The 19,440-nt window shown below is 39.5% G+C and overlaps 1 protein-coding gene and 2 pseudogenes across 1 annotated transcript in view; 2 read left to right on the forward strand and 1 right to left on the reverse strand.

The window, feature by feature from the left end:
* The window catches only part of LOC126061699 (CCR4-NOT transcription complex subunit 11-like), a 232,206-nt pseudogene extending 213,844 nt beyond the window's left edge, over positions 1-18,362 (forward strand).
* The window catches only part of LOC126061822 (NUT family member 2D-like), a 215,289-nt gene that overhangs the window by 7,026 nt on the left and 188,823 nt on the right, over positions 1-19,440 (reverse strand). The gene's annotated exons all lie outside the window — the stretch shown is intronic.
* On the forward strand, positions 228-18,336 carry LOC126061739 (CCR4-NOT transcription complex subunit 11-like; annotated as a pseudogene).

Raw genomic sequence — 19,440 nt, forward strand, 5'->3', positions numbered from 1 at the left:
GAGCATGACCTGGCTCCAACAGATGCTCAGAGATCCAAGGAAAGGAGGGAGAAGTTTGAATCTAAACAGGAGTAGAACGTAGGACTCAAGACATTCTACAGTGGGGGAGGGGCGGAGGGCAGGTTGGGACGAGGAGACATACCATGAAGGGGACCTGACAGGCAAAAAGCTGCATGTTTCCTTCAAATTACAATTGGCAACACAAATCGTGTAACTCTCTTGGGGCCATGGGTAGGTTCTTTCTCATACCCACAGCACAAAAGCTCTTCTCTAGACTTTAATTTTCTTACCAACATATCTAGTTTTGTGCCCCTAAACTCAGCCCAATCCTTAGCTCAAGGTGGTAGGTTCTTGAATTATTACAAGGGCACCAGTACTTCATGAACAAAATTTGGCAAACTTTGTCTAATGAAGGCTGGGGTATACATATGGTGACGATGAAACTCAGTGTTTGTAATGAGGATTGTTTCAGAATTTCCACCGTGTTTTGAGTGTGTGTGCGCACTCTGTGTATTGATGTAGGAAATACTATTGGAGTCGTTATTCCCTGTCTTTGAGCATAGAAAATGTGACCCAGCTGTTGCTGGGCTCACAAGGGCTCCCAGGGACTTACAACGGGGCCTTGAGGCATAATCTGAAGGTCCTGAGTTCCTTCCTCAGAGAAGGCACATAAAGACAATAGCTAAGATAAAAAAATAGTCTTGGAAAATCTCTTTCAGGGAACCTTTCACATAAGTGGGAACAGAAAAGACTTTCCACTCTTATCTTTTTCTGTTAACGTTTAATGAATAGAAATTTGTTGGACCAATGAAGACCCGCCTACCTCGTTACTGAAACCTGTAGCGATGATTGTTGAGAGAGACAATTCACGATGTAGGATCACAGTTTCTAGCCAATCTGTGAACAGGTGAAGCTTTCAGTGGTTTTGCCCATTTTGTAGTGTTAATATATACAGCTGACTTTGTAATAGTCTTTGGATTGAGGCATGGCTGTGGCAGCCTGCTTGACCATTTACCCATTCTTGCTTTATTCTGTAATATTTCCTTGTACTCGAGCAGACATGGCTCTGGCAGCGTGCTTGGCCGCTTCTCAACTTTTGCTGATTTCAGTGTATGCCGAATAAAACTTTCTTTTTGCTTTTACTGAACTTTGTGATGTTTTAACCTACAACAGCATGCATCATTGTTTAGGAAGCAGTCCTGGTATCCCTAAATTCCTGTCCACTACTGAAAACTCTGGGAGCTCCAGCATGACCAGCCTTACTCATGATCTTCTTTCCGGATAAGCCCCACTGCATCAAAGGAATGCCAGCAGCCTCTAATTCCATGAGCAAAAGTAGGTTCCTGTTGCTTCTCAGATTATTATATTTTACATTCTTGTTTAAGTTTGTATTTCTGACAACGAATGTAATTCAATAATTAAACATTAAAATTATTTCAAAAGTCAAACAGTTCCAGATAGCTTCTTCAGTGACGGCTCCTCCCCCGGCACCTTTGTCTTGGCAACCAAATTTTGTTCTCACAGTGCCCGCTGTGCAGGCAGTAAGGAAATAACCCTGGCTGACAGGTATTCCTAATCACAACACAGGAGAAAAAAGGAAACTGAAGTACATATATAGAGGGCCTTTTCCTTAGGCGATCTCTTACACGCATTCCTAGAAGGTTTGTAGAGCCAGGGGGCAGTGAGAGTATGATGTAGTGCATGTAAAAATGCAAATACAATGTAGTAGGAAGTGCGAAGGCAGGTGATGTGAAAACCAAGCATTTCTTATTGCAAGGCGGCCTGGGAGGTTTGAATGAACAGCAGGGCTGCCTGAGGCAAAACTGACCCTTGGGTGAGGGATTCCTTGCTTTCTAAGGGCAGCACAGCTGTGTGCCTTGTGCAGTAGGAAAGCTGGGAGGTTGAATTTGGAATCAGGGGCTTTATAAAGAGCAGGCTTGAGAGGGTTCACATTTCAACTGAGTTTATTTCTCATTTTAGGAACTGCCTCTTAAGCAGCAATCTCTGGATTTGGACTAAGTATGCAGTTCTTAAAAGGGAATGTATTTGCTTAGGTCTTATATATCAGAAAGTATAACAAACCCTGGAGCTTTATTTGATTCCATAAATATGTTAAATTTTCTTTTTATTGTGGTCAGTATACATGTACCAACACACGTGTGATTCCCACCTTGTTCGCAGGCACAATTCAGTGACATTGTGTTCATGTTGTGCAAGCACCACCGCTGTTTCTAAGCTTATTACTTTTTAAAAAATAATATTTTACTGTGTTTTAGGTTCCCTTTGGTTAAGTTCTTCGCAATTCTTGAACATTCTCCTTATTTACGTTCTGGTTGTTCTGTTTCCTATGATCTCATTTCCCTGACTCTGACATTCTCATCTTTGTTTGAATTGTTGACCCTTTGGTCTCATGTAGGTGATTTTTAAAGGAGCACAGTGCTTTATAGGTGATGTACATTATTTTGGGAGTCAGTCTGTTATTTGTTATTTAGGTACAAGGTAACCTCAGGGGTTAGTTTCAGTTCAAAATTTGAAGAGTATTTCACGGCAGTTTCAGGGAGTCCTTGAGTCTGAACCAGTCCAGTAACCTTGTTTTTTTTTAATGCTTTTGAGATTCTGTTACACGTTTTTCTCCCTTTCTGTCACAACCCATCTGTTGTGGCCCTAATCACAACGGGTGGTAGTGACAGCTGGACACCAGCTAGTTTTTCTGGTCTCAGGGCAGATGAGACTGTGGTTTATACAGACTGTTTGCCTTGTAGACAAGTTTCTTCTTTGACTCTTTTGTTTCGTACATTCTGTTTTGCTGCAGATGAGTAGAGACCAATAGTTGTAACTCAGAAGGCCAATATCAAGCTTTTGCAACCCCAGACACTATTTAGCAAACTAAGCGGTAAAATATAACTTTATGAACTATATCATGCCAATGGACCAAGATATTCCACGAGGCTCTGGTCCTAAAACTTCAAATCCAGAAAAAGAATTCTGTGAGGTTTTTCGTTATTTCTAAGAAATATTCATTAGTATTTCCTCTATGTGATTTATTATATATATATAAATATATGTGCATAGTGTAATAGATGTATATCCACGTATGTGTGCACCTATATATTAAAAAACAAAAACCCAGTGCCGGGCTGGGGTGGGCACCTATATATACACTTACATATACTTATATGTACTTCAGTGTACACATATATGCCTGCATGCATATATATATATACCTGCATGTATATTTTTGGTTGTTTCTTTTTGTGTTTTAAAAGTATGTATTACATGCCATCACCAAAAAGTTTTTTCCTTCCGTACATTTCACTGACATGGTTTGCGTTCATCAAGCTGTATATATTTCACTCTCATTTGGTGTTAGGTTTTCCATCAACAGAAATAACAAGTATTTACTATCCAGAGAGTGAATTTCCATTTCCCCCTCCCCGACTCTGGTAAGCACTGATGAACATTATTTTCTGTATATTTTTATTTGTTCATGTCATTTCAAACAAGTGATAACATACAATATTTGGTTTTTTGTGACTGAGTGACTTCGCTTGAGGTAATGTCTTCCAGGTCCTTTCATGTTCCAAGGTGTTTCAGGAACTCATGGATTACTGAGTAGTATTCCTGTGTACGTTCTGTCATTTTGCTATTGTGAATAGTGCCGCGATGAAAAAGGTTTCCTTATGTCTGTTTCTGTCACTTCTACCAGATCCCTGGGGCGTATACCTGCAGTGGAATTGCTGGGTCATATAGCCGCTCCACCTCCAGTTTTTTGAGGAACCAGCAGACTGTTTTGCAAAATGGCTGTGTCATTTTGCATTTTCACCAGCAATGAATGAGGGGTTCAGATTTCTCCACATCACCTCCAACACTTGTTATTTTCCCTCTTTTTTGTTTTTATCTTAGCCATCCTAGTGGGAGTGAAATGGTATCCCAATATGATTTTGATTTGCATTTCCCTGATGGCTAATGACTTTGAGCATCTTCTCATGTGTCTGCCATTTGAATATTCCCTTTGATGAAATGTCTTTCCATGTTCTTTGGCCAGTTTTTAATACGAATATTTGTCTTTTTGTTATTAAGTTGTAGAAGTTTGCTATATATTTTAGATATTAGACTCCAGTCACTTATATCATTCCCAAAGAATTTTTCCTAGTCTGTAGGCTGTCTCTTCCCCATTTTTATTAAGTCGTTTGATGAGCATATTTAGCTTTTTATGAGGTCCCAGTTATATATTTTCTGATGCTTGTGCATTCATTGTTGTGTTTGATAATGTATCATTGAAAATAAATTTGGTCCAGAAGGTTTGCTCCTATATTTTCTTCCAAGAACTGTATGGTTTTAGACTTGAATTGGGGTCCTTGATCTGTATCAACTTAGTTTTTGTACACGTTACTAGGTATGGTTCTTGTTTTGTTTTTCTGCTTGGGGAAATCCAGTTTAGCCAGCACCATTTGTTGAAGAGACTATTCTTTCACCTTTAAATGGATTTGGCTCACTTGCTGAAAATCAGTTGACTATAAAGGTTTGGATTTATCTCCAGATTTTCAATTCTGTTCCCTTGGTCTGTGTGTCTGTCATTAAACCAGTACCAAGCTGCTTTGATTTACTGTTGCTTTCTAATATGTTTGGAAGTCAGGAAATGTGAGGCCTGCTACTTCGTTTTTTTTCCAAAATTGCTTTTGCCGTCCGGGGTCTCTTGTCTTCCAATAGAAAAATGAGGATTTGTTTTTCCATTTCTGTAAAGAATGCTGTAGGAATTTTTGATTAGAGTTTTGTTGTATCTGTAGATCACTTTGTGTAGTACTGACATCTTGATTATATTAAGCCTTCCAATTCATAAGCATGGAATGTCTTTCCATCTCTTTAGGTCTTCTTTGGTATCTTTCAGCTGTATTTTATAATTTTCACTGTATAAGCCTTTCACATCTCTGGGTACATTTGTTCCTATATATTTTATTCTCTTAGATGCTATTGTAAATGGAGTTGTTTTCATTCCATAAATATTTATTTTGCAATAAAAATTCTGTAAATTTTTATCTGATTTATAAATGCTAAGGATGGAGCTTAAGCCATTCAGCTTGTGAGGAGCAGGGACCTGGGCGGGGCCAGGGGCTGCTTTCTGGGACCTGCCTCTCAACTGTCTGGTGAAGGTAATAAATACGTTTCAGAAAAAACATTGGTACATCATTTATTGTGAAATGTCTATGTATTAAATAAATGCACCATGAAAAATACTGTATGACAGTAAATATAGTAGAAAAAACTTGAGACTAGTGTCAGGAGAAAGCATATCTTACGGTGTTTCCCAGGTCTAAAATTGTTTGGCCGTGCAGTTCTGTGATAGAACTTTAAAAGTGAATAGGAAAAAGAAACAGTTCTTGTTTTTTTTTTTTAATTTTTATTGTGTTTTAAGTGAAAGTTTACAAATCAAGTCAGTCTCTCACACAAAAACTTATATACACCTTGTTACATACTCCCACTTGCTCTCCCCGTAATGAGACAGCCTGCTCCCTCTCTCCATTCTCTCTTGTCCTGTCCATTTTGCCAGCTTCTAACCCCCTCTACCCTCCCATTTCCCCTCCAGGGTGGAGTCGCTAACATAGTCTTAAGTGTCCACCTGGTCCAAAAAGCTCAGTCCTTACCAGCATCCCTCTCCAGCCCATTGTCCAATCCAATCCCTGTCTGAAGAGTTGGCTTTGGGAATGGTTCCTGTCCTGGGCGAACAGAAGGTCTGGGGGCCATGACCACCAGGGTCCTTCTAGTCTGAGTCAGAGCATTAGGTCTGGTCTTTTTACGAGAATTTGGGAACTGCATCCCACAGCTCTCCTGCTCCCTCAGGGATCCTCTGTTTTGTTCCCTGTCAAGGCAGTTATCGGTTGTAGCCAGGCACCATCTAGCTCTTCTGGTCTCAGGCTGATGTAGTCTCTGGTTTATGTGGCCCTTTCTGTCTCTTGGGCCTGTAATTACCCTGTGTCCTTGGTGTTCTTCATTCTCCTTTGATCCAGGTGGGTTGAGACCAATTGATGTGTCTTAGATGGCTGCTTGCTAGCGTTTAAGACCCCAGGTTCCTCTCTCCAAGGTGGGATGCAGGATGTTTTCTTAATAGATTTTATTATGCCAACTGACTTTGATGTCCCCTTAAACCATGGTCTCCAAACCCCGCCCCTTCTACGCTGACCTTCCAAGCAGTTTGTTCTGGAAACTTCTTTCCTTTTGGTTTAGTCCAGTTGTGCTGACCTTTCCAGTATTGTGTGTTGTCTTTCCCTTTACCGAAAGTAGTACTTATCTACTATGGAATTAGTGAACACCCCTATCCCACTCTCCTTTCCTCCTCCCTCTTATAACCATCAAAGAATATTTTCTTCTTAGTTTAAACTATTTCTTGAGTTCTTATAATAGTAGTCTTATACAATATCTGTCATTTTGCAACCAACTAATTTCACTCAGCAGAATGCCTTCCAGATTCCTCTGTGTTATGAAATGTTTCACAGATTCATCACTGTTCTTTCTTGATGTGTAGTATTCCATTATGTGACTATACCATAATTTATCCATTCATCTGTTGATGGGCACCTTGGTTTCTTCCATCTTTTTGCTATTGTGAACAGTGCTGCAGTCAACATGGGTGTACATATATCTGTTTGTGTAAAGGCTCTTATTTCTCTAGGATATATTCCATGGAGTTGGATTGCTGGATCATACGATAGTTCTACTTCTAGCTATTAAAAAGAAGTGCCAAATCAATTTCCAAAGTGGTTGTACCATTTTGATGTTCCCACCAGTAGTGCATAATTTTTCCAGGCTCTCAACAGCCTTTCCAACATTTATTGTTTTCTGTTTTTTGGATTAATGCCAGTCCTGTTGGATTGAGATGGATTCTCATTGTAGTTTTCATTTGCATTTCTCTAACGGCTAATGATCGTGAGCATTTCCTCATGTATCTGTTAGCTACCTGAATCTGTTTTTCAGTGAAGTGTCTGTTCATATTTTTTGTCACTTTTTTAAAGTGGTTTATTTGTTTTTTTGCAGTTGAATTTTTGCAGTGTTGTGTAGATTTTAGAGATCAGGTGCTGATTGGAAGTATCATAGCTAAAATATTTTTCCCAGTCTGTAGGTAATCTTTTTACCCTTTTGGTGAAGTCTTTGGATGAGCACAGGTGTTTGATTTTTAGGAGCTCCCAGTTATTTAGTTTTTCTTCTGCATTGTTAGTAATGTTTTGTATACTGTTTATGCCATGTATTAGGGCTCCTAACATTGTCCCTATTTTTTCTTCCATGATCTTTATTGTTTTAGATTTTATATTTAGGTCTTTGATCCATTTTGAGCTTGTTTTTGTGTCTGGAGTGAGGTATGATTTATGCCAGCACCATTTGTTAAAAAGACTGTCTTTTCCCCATTGAAGTGTTTTGGGGCCTTTGTCAAATATCAACTGCTCATATGTGGATGGATTGATGTCTGGATTCTCAATTCTGTTCACTGGTCTATGCATCTCTTGCTGTACCAGTACCAGGCCGTTTTGACTACTGTGGCGGTATAATAGGTTCTAAAATCAGGTAGAGCAAGGCCTCTCACTTTGTTCTTCTTTTTCAGTAATGCTTCCGGGGCCTCTTTCCCTTCTGTATGAAGTTGGTGATTTGTTTCTTCATCTCATTAAAGAACGTCGTTAGAATTTAGATTGAAAGTGCATTAAATGTATAGATCGTTTTTGGTAGAACAGACATTTTCAAAATGTTAAGTCTTCCTATCCATGAGCAAGGTTTGTTTTTCCACTCATGTAGGTCTCTTTTGGTTTCTTGCAGAAGCGTACTGTAGTTTTCTTTGCATAAGTCTTTTACATCTCTGGTAAGATTTATTCCTAAGTATTTTATCTTCTTGGGGGCTACTGTAAATGCTATTGATTTGGTGATTTCTTCTTCGATGTTCCTTTTTTTGTTGTAGAGGAATTCAACTGATTTTCTTATGTTGATCTTGTGTCCCAATACTCTGCTGAACTAGTCTATTACTTTCAGTAGTTTTCTGGAGGATTCCTGGGGGTTTTCTGTGTATAAGGTCATGTCGTCTGCAAATAGAGATAATTTTACTTCTTCCTTGCCAATCTGGATGCCCTTTATTTCTTTATCTAGCCTAATTGCTCTGGCTTGGACTTCCAGCACAATGTTAAATAAGAGTGGTGACAAAGGGCATCCTTGTCTGGTTCCCGATCTCAGAGTGAATGCTTTCAGGCTCTCTCCATTTAGGATGATGTTGGCTGTTGGCTTTGTATAAATGCCCTTTATTATGTTGAGGAATTTTCGTTCTATTCCTATTTTGCTGAGAGTTTTTGTCATGAATGGGTGTTGAACTTTGTCAAATGTGTTTTCTGCATCAATTGTTAAAATCATGTGACTCTTGTCTTTTGTTTTATTTATGTGATGGATTACAGTAATTATTTTTTCTGATGTTGAAAACCATCCCAGCATACCTGGTATGAATCCCACTTGGTCATGGTGAATTATTTTTTTGATATGTTGTTGAATTCTACTGGCGAGGATTTTTGCATCTAAGTTCATGAGGGATATAGGTCTGTGATTTTCTTTTTTTGTGGTGTCTTTACCTGGTTTTGGCATCAGGGATATGGTGGCTTCATAGAATGAGTTTGGTAGTATTTCATCGTTTTCTATGCTCTGAAATTCCTTTAGTAGTAGTGGTGTTAACTCTTCTCTGAAAGTTTGGTACAACTCTGTAGTGAAGCCTTCCGGAACAGGGTTTTTTGTTGTTGTTGTTGTTGGGAGTTTTTTGATTACCTTTTCAATCTCTTCTTTTGTTATAGGTCTATTTAGTTGTTCTACCTCTGTTTGTGTTAGTTTAGGTAGGTAGTGTGTTTCTAGGAATTCATCCATTTCTTCTAGGTTTTTGAATTTGTTAGAGTACAATTTTTCATAGTAATCTGATATGATTCTTTTAATTTCAGTCGGGTCTTTTGTAATATCGTCCATCTCATTTTGTATTTGGGTTATTTGTTTCCTCTCCTGTGTTTCTTTTGTCATTTTGGCCAATGGTTTATCAATTTTGTTGATTTTTTCAAAACACCAGCTTTTGGTCTTGTTAATTCTTTCAATTGTTTTTCTGTTTTCTATTTCATTTAGTTCTGCTCTAATTTTTATTATTTGTATTCTTCTGGTGCCTGTGGGTTTCTTTCGTTGCTCTCTTTGTATTTGTTCAAGTTGTAGGGATAATTCTTTGATTCTGGCCCTTTCTTCTTTTTTGTATGTGTGCATTTATTGATATAAATTGTCATCTTTGCACCGCTTTTGCTGTGTCCCAAAAGTTCTGATAGGAAGTGTTTTCATTCTCATTGGATTCTCTGAATTTCTTTATTCCATCCTTAATGTCTTTTATAATCCAGTCTTTTTTGAGCAGGGTATTGTTCAGTTTCCAAGTGTTTGATTTTTTTCTTATGCTTTTCTCTTATTGATTTTCAGTTTTATGGCGTTACGGTCAGAGAAGATGCGTTGTAATATTTCAGTGTTTTGGATTCTGCTCAGGCTTACTTTATGACCTAATACGTGGTCTATTCTAGAGAATGTTCCACGTGCGCTAGAAAAGAAAGTATACTTGGTTGCTGTTGGTTGGAGTGTTCTGTATATGTCTATGAATGAGGTCAAGTTAGTTGATTGTGGCATTTAGATCTTCCGTATCTTTATTGAGCTCCTTTCTGGATGTCCTGCCTTTCACTGAAAATCGTGTGTTGAAGTCTCCTACTATTATTGTGGAGCTGTCTATCCCACTTTTCAAAGCTGATAGAGTTTGTTTTATGTACTTTCCAGCCCTGTCATTGGGTGCATAAATATTTAATATGGTTATATCTTCTTGGCGTATTGTCCCTTTAATGTTATGTAGTGTCCTTCCTTATCCTTTATGATAAATTTAACTTTAAAGTCTATTTTGTCAGAAATTAACATTGCCACTGCTGCTCTTTTTTGATTGTTGTTTGCTTGATATATTTTTTTCCATCCTTTGAGTTTTAGTTTGTTTGTGTCTCTAAGTCTAAGGTGTGTCTCTTGTATGCAGCATATAGACAGATCTTGTTTTTTAATTCACTCTGCCACTCTCTGTCTCTTTATTGGTGCATTTATTCCATTTACATTCAGGGTAATTATGGATAAGTACGAATTTATTGCTATCATTTTGATGTCCTTTTTTGTGTGTTCTTGACACTTTCTTTTTCCCACTTAATTTTATGTGCTGAGTAGATTTTCTTTATAAATTGTCCTTTCCTCATATTTGTTGTTCTTGCTTTTGTTTCTGCTGAGTCTCTATTTTTTTCTTGTATTTTAGTAGGATAGTTTGTCTCCTTTATGGTTCCCTTATTCTTTACCCCTATTTTTCTAAATTTAAATCTAACTTTTATTTCTTTGCATCGCCGTATCTTCCTCTCCATAAGGAAGGTTTATGATTACATGTCTTAGTCCCTCTTTATTATTTTAATGTTGTCTTCCTTTATATAATAACATTGCTGTTGCTTGTTTTGAATTTTTTTTTTTTAATAGTCTTGCTTTGCTTTTTTTGGATTTCCGTGTCTGAGTTGACTTCTACTTGCTCTGTCCGGTGTTGTAGCCTTGATGTGATACCTGATATTATTGATTTTCTATCTAAAGAACTTCCATTAGTATTTCTTATAGTTTTGTTTGGGTTTTTACAAATTCCCTAAACTTGTGTTTATCTGGAAGTGTCTTAATTTCACCTTCATATGTAAGAGACAGTTTTACTGGATATATTATTCTTGGCAGGCAATTTGTTTCCTTAATTTTTTAAAATATGTCATCCCATTGCCTTCTTGCCTGCATGGCTTCTGCCAAGTAGTCAGAGCTTATTTTTTGTGGCTCTCCTTTGTAGGTGACTTTTTGTTTATCCCTAGCTGCTCTTATAATTCTCTCTTTATCTTTGGTTTTGGCAAGCTTGATTATAATATGTCTTGGTGACTTTCTTTTAATATCTGCCTTATGTGGAGTTCGATGAGCGTCTTGGATAGATATCGTCTCATGTTTCACGATATCAGGGAAGTTTTCTGCCAACAAATCTTCAGCAATTCTCTCTGTATTTTCTGTTATCCCTCCCTGTTCTGGTACTCTAGTCACTCGTAGGTTATTTCCCTTGATAGAGTCCCACATGATCCTTAAGGTTTCTTCATTTAAAAAAATTCTTTTATCTGGTTTTTCTTCAGGTATATTAGTACCAAGTGATTTATCTTCAAGTTCAGAAATTCCAGCTTCTAGTTGCACAATTCTGGTCCTCTGACATTCTATTGAGTTGTCTACTTCTGTAATTTTATTGTTAATCTTCTGAATTTCTGATTGCTGTCTGCCTGTGGATTTTTCCAGCTTATTAAACTTTCCATTATGTTCCCGAATAATCTTTCTAATTTCTCCAGTTGCTTTATTGTGTGTTTCTTGGCTTGTTCTGCATATTGCCTCATTTCCTTCCTGATGTCTTTTGTATTCTGGCTCTCGTAATTCCAGGAATGCACTTTCATCTAGAAGATCCCTGGATTCTTTGTTTTGAGAGCTGGTTGAGGTGATCACGGTCTGTTTCTTTATGTGACTTGATATTTACTGTTGTCTCCAAGCCATCCGTGAGATATTATGTTAGTTTATGCTTTCTAAGTGTGTCGTAGCTTCTAGGCTTTGTTTTGTTTTGAGATACTGAAATGGGTTGCTGGAGTGAGCTAGCTTGATTATTTTTGCCTTTGGATCTCTGATGTCGTGTCCTCAGATGGCTAGAGCTGTTATCAGGTATATCAGTCTAGGAGTCCATTCACTTCTCTCGTATGAATTCAGCTCAGGTGTCCAGGCAGCTGATCATCATGTGTGTGGTACAGGCTCTGTCCTATAGTCTTAGAGGGGCAGGGGTGATTGGTGTATGTACCCTTAACTGATTGCAGCAGGGGATCACGCTCTGAACAAGGCAGTGGGCTAAGAACCAACCCCCGAGCGTCTCTGAGGAAAGCATGTCCCTGTTCCCTAGAGTGCGCAGGTGGGTGGGTTCTGCAGACGGACCATGGGCATCCAATGTTTTTGGCTGTAAGGACTGGGAGGTACCAGTTATCCTTGGACCCGTGTCGCAGGTGGCTGGGTGACCTGAGCGGAGCTACCAGTCCTTAGGTCCCTGATGTGGGTAGATGAGGACCCTGGCAAAGCAAAGCAAAGTCAAACATCAAACACCCACCTCTCCACCACACAGCTGAAACAGTTGGAGTCTGCCAACAAGGGCCTATTCTCCTGAAATAGGCCCACAGAGGTCCATGCAGAAGGGAAAGATGCTGAAAGTCCATGGGCCATTTATGCCTGGATGGAACCTGCTTCTGTCCTGAGCTCCCCTGCTTAGTGGAGCTGGCAAATTATCTTTTCCCCCAATTGCAAATTTTTTCCTTCTCCAAGGTCGGGAGGATGGCTCTAGGTGCAACAGGGCCTATCTCAGGCTCAGGGAATTCAGCCGCTGAAGCCAGTTTTGGGGTGGGGGGGCATGGCAAAATATACACAAGTACTTAGCTTTTGCCGAGAGCACCATTCTTCTCAGGTTCCGGAGGTGTGAGTGGACTGTGTGGCTGGCTGCTTCTCCCTGAGGAAACTGTGGCCGAATGCTAGTACCAGCCTGCCGCTGCCAGACCAGGAATGGTGCCTGAAGGCTTCCTGCGATTCAGGTCTGGGTAACTCCTCTCAGCTTCTGAACAGTCTCTTCCACTCCCCCTCAGTTCATTTTCTAAGCTCGTCTTTGAAGCTCAGGGCTCCTAGCTTGTCATAATACTCCTTTCACTTTTTTTTTCAGGTCTTTGTTGTAAAGAGGGCTCTCCGGAAGTGTCCGTGTATTCCACCATCTTGGCTCTGCCTCTGTAGAAGTTTTTATAAATTTTGTATTCCTTTATCAGATATAAAACCAAACCAAACTCAGTGCCGTCGAGTTGATGCCGACTCATAGCGACCCAAGAGGACGACGTAGAACTCCCCCATAGGGTTTCCAAGGAGTGGCTGGTGGATTTGAACTGCCAACCCTTTTTTTAGCAGCCGGAGCACTTAACCACTATGCCGTCAGGGTTTCCTTATCAGATATAAGGTTCCCAAATTGTTTCTCCCACTATGTAGGCTGTCTTTTCACTTTTTTGATAAATTCTTTTGATGAACAGAAATATTTAATATTTATGAGGCCCCATTTGTCTTTTTTTTCATTTGTTCCTCATGCCTTTTATCATTATATCTGATACCTACCAAAAAATACTTAGTCCTTATATTTTCTTCTATGAATTTCATTTTCAAATTAAGGTCCTTGACCCATTTTCAATTGGTTTTTGCACATCATGTAATGGCTGGTTCCTAGTTTATTCTTCTGCATGTGGATATCCAATTTTTCCTGCACTACTGATTGAAGGGACTTTTCCTTCCCCAATTGGATGAATTTAGAATTTGTGTTGAAAATCAGTTGACCACATATCTATGGATATATATATATTCCTGTAGTCTCAGTTTTATCCCACTGATATATGTCTATTATTATATAAGTACCAGGATGTTTAAATTAGTGTAGCTTTGTAGTATGTTTTGAAGTATGAGAGTTTGAGCCCATCTGCTTTATTCTTCTTCAAGGTTCCTTTCAGTATTTGGGATCCCTTGCCCTTCCATATAAATTGGAGAATTGCCTTTTTCTTTTCTGTCAAGATGCTGTTGCAATTTTGATGGGGATGGCATGGAATTAATAGATTGCTTTGTGTAGTATTGACATCTTAATTGTATAAAGTCTTCCAACATGGAATTTTCTTCAGTTATTCAGGTCTTCTCTGATTTCTTTTAGCAATGTTTTATACTTTTTTTGTAAATAGGGATTTTACCTGCATTTACTCATAGGTATTTTATTTTTTAGATGCCATTGTAAAGAGTAATATTTTAGTATTTCTTCTTTTTGCAGATTGCTGATGTACAGAAACTGTGCTTATTTTTATGTATTGATCTTGTACACTGTTGCTTTGCTGAATTCATTTCTTAGTACTAATAGCTTTTTTGGTAGATTCTTTGGTGTTTTCTATGTATATACTTGTCATCTGCAAAAAGGGATAGTTTTACTTCTTCCTTCATTACTTGGGTACGTTTGATTTCTTCTGTCTCACCTAATTACTCTGGTAGGACATCCAAAATGATGTTAAATACGAGTGGTGAAAGTAGGCATCTCTGTCTTGTTCCTGAATTTAATGGGAATGTTCTCGGTCTTTGTCCACTGAGTATCATGTTAGCTGTGGGGATTTTTGTAGATGCCCTTTTTTATATTGAGAAATTTCCCTTTTATCCCTACCACTTATTTATTTACCCGAAGAACTACAAAGTATTGTAGTTCTGCTAGGGGAGGGGCAAGCATTGCCTGGTCCACAGTTTTACTATAGTTTTTAAACAGATATTGTCTTGACTCAGTTTAGAGCCCCTGGCTGGAAGCCAGTCAGTTCACCTTCTTTAGTAGCTGTTTAAGTCCACTCTCCAACCACAACCCTCATCGGGTTCTCACACTCCTGTGTACTATGCACCTGACTTAATTATTCTGGGTCTAGTACCAAACACCTAGGAACAGCCCCTATGTCCCTGGATCCCACAGAATTATTAAAGTGGGCCAGTCCCCGGGTGGCCTGCATAACCTAGCTAAACCCACCTGTTTTCCACACTTAAGTCACCTCCTATAATCCCAGCCTGTTTTTACCGTATCTCTGGGTACAGCCCCTTGTGTGGTCCTGCACAGCAGCCTTCTCTGGTTGGGAGCTGTAGGTAACAGCGTTTCTTATAATTTGGAACAATGGGACATAAAAGAAGGCCGCTCAGATAGGAGACCAAATGAAGCCCTAGAAATACAAACCTCCACCACTAAGTAAATTCAATATATAAACTCAATATATGATTAGGCACTGACTACATCATACATACTGTTAAGGACAGTCACTGTTAAGGGAGAAGCACGGTCACGGTCCTTAACATCAGTGAAAGAAAACTTGATGCGAGAGGTGTTAAATGTTGTTGTTATTAGGTGCCTTGAGTCAGCTATGACTGAGGTGACTGAGGTGACCCCATATAGAACAGAATAAAACATTGCCCAGTACTGCACCATCTTCACCGTCATTGATGTGTTCGAGTTCATTGTCGTCCCGAATGCCTTCCAACCTAGGTGGCTCATCTTATAGCACTGTATTGGACAATATTCTTTTGTGATCCATAGTGTTTTCATGGGCTAATTTTTAGAAATAGATCACCAGGCCTTTCTTCTTAAGTCTGTCTTAGTCTGGAAGTGCCACTGAAACTTGTCTACCATGTATGATCCTGCTGGTATTTGAAATACGATTGGCATAGCTTCCAACCTCATACATAGCAACACGCTAACTACCACAGTATGACAAACCAACAGACGGGTGGTTGAGATGTTAATTGCACTTGATAAATACCTGATTCTCCAACAATGTCCAGTTGAGGGTATGCTATGAGCTAGAACCATCAGGGCATATGCTAATGTAAATATATTTTAATTCACTGTTTGGAATTAATACATTTAAGTAACTTATAGATAGAAAATTATGTTAAATTACCTTATCGTGAGATGTTTAATACTATTTCTCATTTGTATAGCTTCTTAGAATTTTCAAGGCATTTCAGGAAACATCTTCTAACTACCTATAAATTAGGGAAAGCGGCTATTATAATTCCCATGTTACTCAAGAAGAAACTAAGACTTAGAGAGGTGAAGAATCATGTCCAAGTTCAACAGTCTGGCCATTAAAAGATTAGAAGTCAAGGACTCCAGCATGCAGCCTGATCCAGACACCACCCTACCCCTTAGCTGTTATTGTTGTTAGCTGCTGAGGAGTGACCCCCCACCCCATGGTTACCCTGTGCATAAAAGAACACCAGATAGTTTTGATTCACAAGGCTCTCATTAACTGATTCTCAGAAGTAGATAACCAGGTCCTTTCTCCTAGTCCATCTTACTCTGGAAGCTCTGCGGACTCCTGCTCAGCATCATAGCAACATGCAAGCCTCCACTGACAGATAAGTGGTGCCTGCCCATAAGGTGCGTTGGCTGGGAATCAAAGCAGGATCACCCCCATGGAAAGATCACTGAACCACCAGTGCCTCTTACCTTTTAACTAGGGAAGTATAATGAGCAGTATAGTGGCTGAGCAGTCTATGGGACTGGATTATGGCTCTGGTCTCTGTGGGGTCATGGGTTCGAATCCCACTGCTGCCAACTGTGTTTTGGGGGCCCTGGTGGCTCAGTGGTTAAGTGTTTGGCTGCTAACCAAAATGTTGGTAGTTCAAATCCACCAGCCACTCCTTGGACGGCCTATCGGGCAGGTCTATTGTATCCTATAGGGTTGCTGAGTTGGAATTGACTTGATGGCAGTGGGTGTAGGACAGCATGTTGTTGTTAGGTGCCATCGAGCTAGTTCTGACTCATGGTGACACTATGCACGAGAGGATGAAACACTGCCCGGGCCTGGGCCATCGTTACAATCATTATTACGCTTGAGCTCATTCCTGCAGGCACTGTCCGTTTACCTCGTTGAGGGCCTTCCTCTTTTCCGCTGCCTCTGTGCTTTGCCATGCGTGATGTCCTTCTTCAGGGCCTGATCCCTCCTGACAACATGTCTGAAGTATGTAAGACACAGTATCGCCATCCTTGCTTCTGGGGAGCATTCTGATTGTATTTCTCCCAAGACAGATTTGTTCATTCTATTGGCAGTCCATGGTGTATTCAGTATTCTTCACCAATACCACAATTCACAGGTGTCAATTCATCTTTGGTCTTCCTTATTCATCGTGTAGCTTTCATATGTATACGATGGGATTGAAAATACCATGGCTTGGGTCAGGCGCACCTTAGTCCTCAAAGTGACATATTTGCTTTTCAACACTTTAAAGAGGTCTTTTGCAGCAGACTTGCTCAGAGCAATGTGTCTTTTGATTTCTTGACTGCTCCTTCCATGGGTATTGATTGTGGATTCAAGTAAAAAGAAATCTTGATAACTTCAGTTTGCTCACTGCCACCCCCTTTGTTGCCAGTTTCAAACACCTGCTCAATCCTGTCCTGTGAAGCCTGCATGTGGCGGCCAGCAGCTGGACTGGCCACCACTCTCAGGATTTTTACCTCCTATAACTCCAACAGAAAAGTTTTTTTCTTTCCCAGCTCATGCTGGCACCACCAAGGAAACTCTTCTAAAAGACACCTCGCCAGATTGCTTTCATGGGTGTTGGAAACAGGGGCCGGTCTGTGGACATAAGTGGGCTTCAGGTAGCCTTAGCTGAGGGTCATTCAGATCTCCAACCCAGAGTAAAGCTAGCTTCCCTAGTATTCTCAGTGACCCAGACCTCGATTCTTCCAACTCTGGATTTGACAGCTTGATTGTCTCTCAAAACACAGAAGCTTTAGTCAGTGTTCCAAAACCATCTATTGAAAGCCATTTTTGGCCATCGTTTGTCTAACACCTCCACTCCACGTTTGTGAGGATGAGTTGACGTGGCTAAATCCAACAGAGACTGACCATGCAATTCAGTGGGATACATCAATGTGTGTTAAGAATAGCACTGCTGTAGAGATGAAGCAAATAATGGCCAAAGCCTTCAAACACCCCTTATCTGCTCAACAAGCACATTCCTTGGTGACTTAGAAAAAAATGCAAGACTTGTTTATCACATTGGCCTGATTCCAGCCAATCTTCCTGATCTCATGGAAAACAACTCTCTAGTTACTATAGAAATGTTGCTGAAATTAACACACAGTCAAACCCGATAACCAAGTATGTTTCAGGCCTGGTCAATATGGACATGTCCTTACATTCAATGGAAGTTGTAAATCAGCTTACTATAGCTGTTGATCTACCTCTCGAATTTATCCACCTTTATATATCAAATTTCATCTCTACTTGTGAACAATTTAAGGGTCATTTGATGCACCTCGTCTGTGTCTTCCTCCAGTCCTTGATCTGTAACAAAATTATTAACGTACAGGACTTGTTTATAGAAGTACAGGCGTTCTGTATTGAATCCCATAGGATATGAGAAGCTGCTGGCCTTTTCTGGTTGTTGAAGATGTTGCATACTGGGGAAACCCCTTCTGAGACTAATAATCATAGTAATACCTCATCGAAACTACGTCATTCATTGTTCATCCATACCGTGGTTTAATTTTTACAACTGTTAAAACCCTGAGTGGATTGCTTGGTGTAGTGCATATAAACAATACTTTATCAACTTGAAGTTTTACTTTCCTGGATGACTTTTTACCTTGAGATGAATTTTTGGTAAAAACTTGAAAAAACTGTGTCTTTTAGGTGTCTTGTTGATAATTATCCGTGTGAGGAACGGTTATCCCAGAAAACTATTACTGCAAAAGAGCAGATGAGCAGTAAAGAGCAAAGCGCCTGTTTTTGTTTAAAAGTCACGTTGCAGACTCCTGATAATCCCTGAATCCAGCTTTCATGAGGTTTCAGTGCTAATGTATTTCATGAGAGTAAATTAAGATATTCTTAAAAATTTGTGATCCTGTCCTTGATGTGACATTAGGCAATTGTTTTGATTCCTCAAGGGACCAAGAGAAATTTGATTCTTCAGCCCAGTTGTACAGGTAGCACTTAACTTCTCATTAAGTACCATCTGAACCAAGGACACACTTGTAAATTTATCCCTTCTTATCATGAGGATTACAAGACAACAGAGTAAATGTATTCCTTGGGACTGTTGAAAAAACACAGGAAGTATTAGGAAACTTCTTCTAGGCCGAAATAGCTGCTATAGTTTTCTATTTGTTTGTTTGTTTTTTTTCCTCCTCTCAAGACACTTCTTCTGTAATTATTGTTGTTAATATAAAATAGTCATTTTTTTTTTTTTTTTTTTTGAGGAAAAACGCCAGTTCGTGCTTTGAGAGGAATACTATTTCAAATAGTTTGCCAAGTGGGTGCTATTATTACCCTCATGTCTGTGGTAGGGTGAAGGACATGTTTGAGAAGCATTAGAGCAAGGTGGTATTGTGTGAACTTTTAGTCTTCATTTAACTCTTGGACAACAGTGCCTTACACTGAAGTTCTTTGTTTTTAATGAAAAAAAAAAAAAGTGTATATGTGTACATAAGGAGCACTTGTGGTACAGTGGTTAAAGTGCTTGGTTGGTAACCAAACAGTCAGCGGTTGGAATCCACCAGCCAAACCCACCATCCTCTCCACAAGAGAGAGATGTGGCAGTCTGCTTCTGTAAATATTTGCAGCCTTGGGAACCCTATAGGGCAGTTCTACTGTGTCCTGTAGGGTAGGCATGAGTCGCAACTGACTCAACAGCAATGAGTATGAGTAATGTAGCCAATCATTTCAATATATGTAAAACTATATGTCAGGAACAGGTCCCTGGGTATGGAAATGGTTAAGTGCTAGACTGGTACCCAAAAGATTA

The sequence above is a fragment of the Elephas maximus genome, chromosome 18, assembly GCF_024166365.1.
Source record: "Elephas maximus indicus isolate mEleMax1 chromosome 18, mEleMax1 primary haplotype, whole genome shotgun sequence".
Classification (NCBI taxonomy): Eukaryota; Metazoa; Chordata; class Mammalia; order Proboscidea; family Elephantidae; genus Elephas; species Elephas maximus.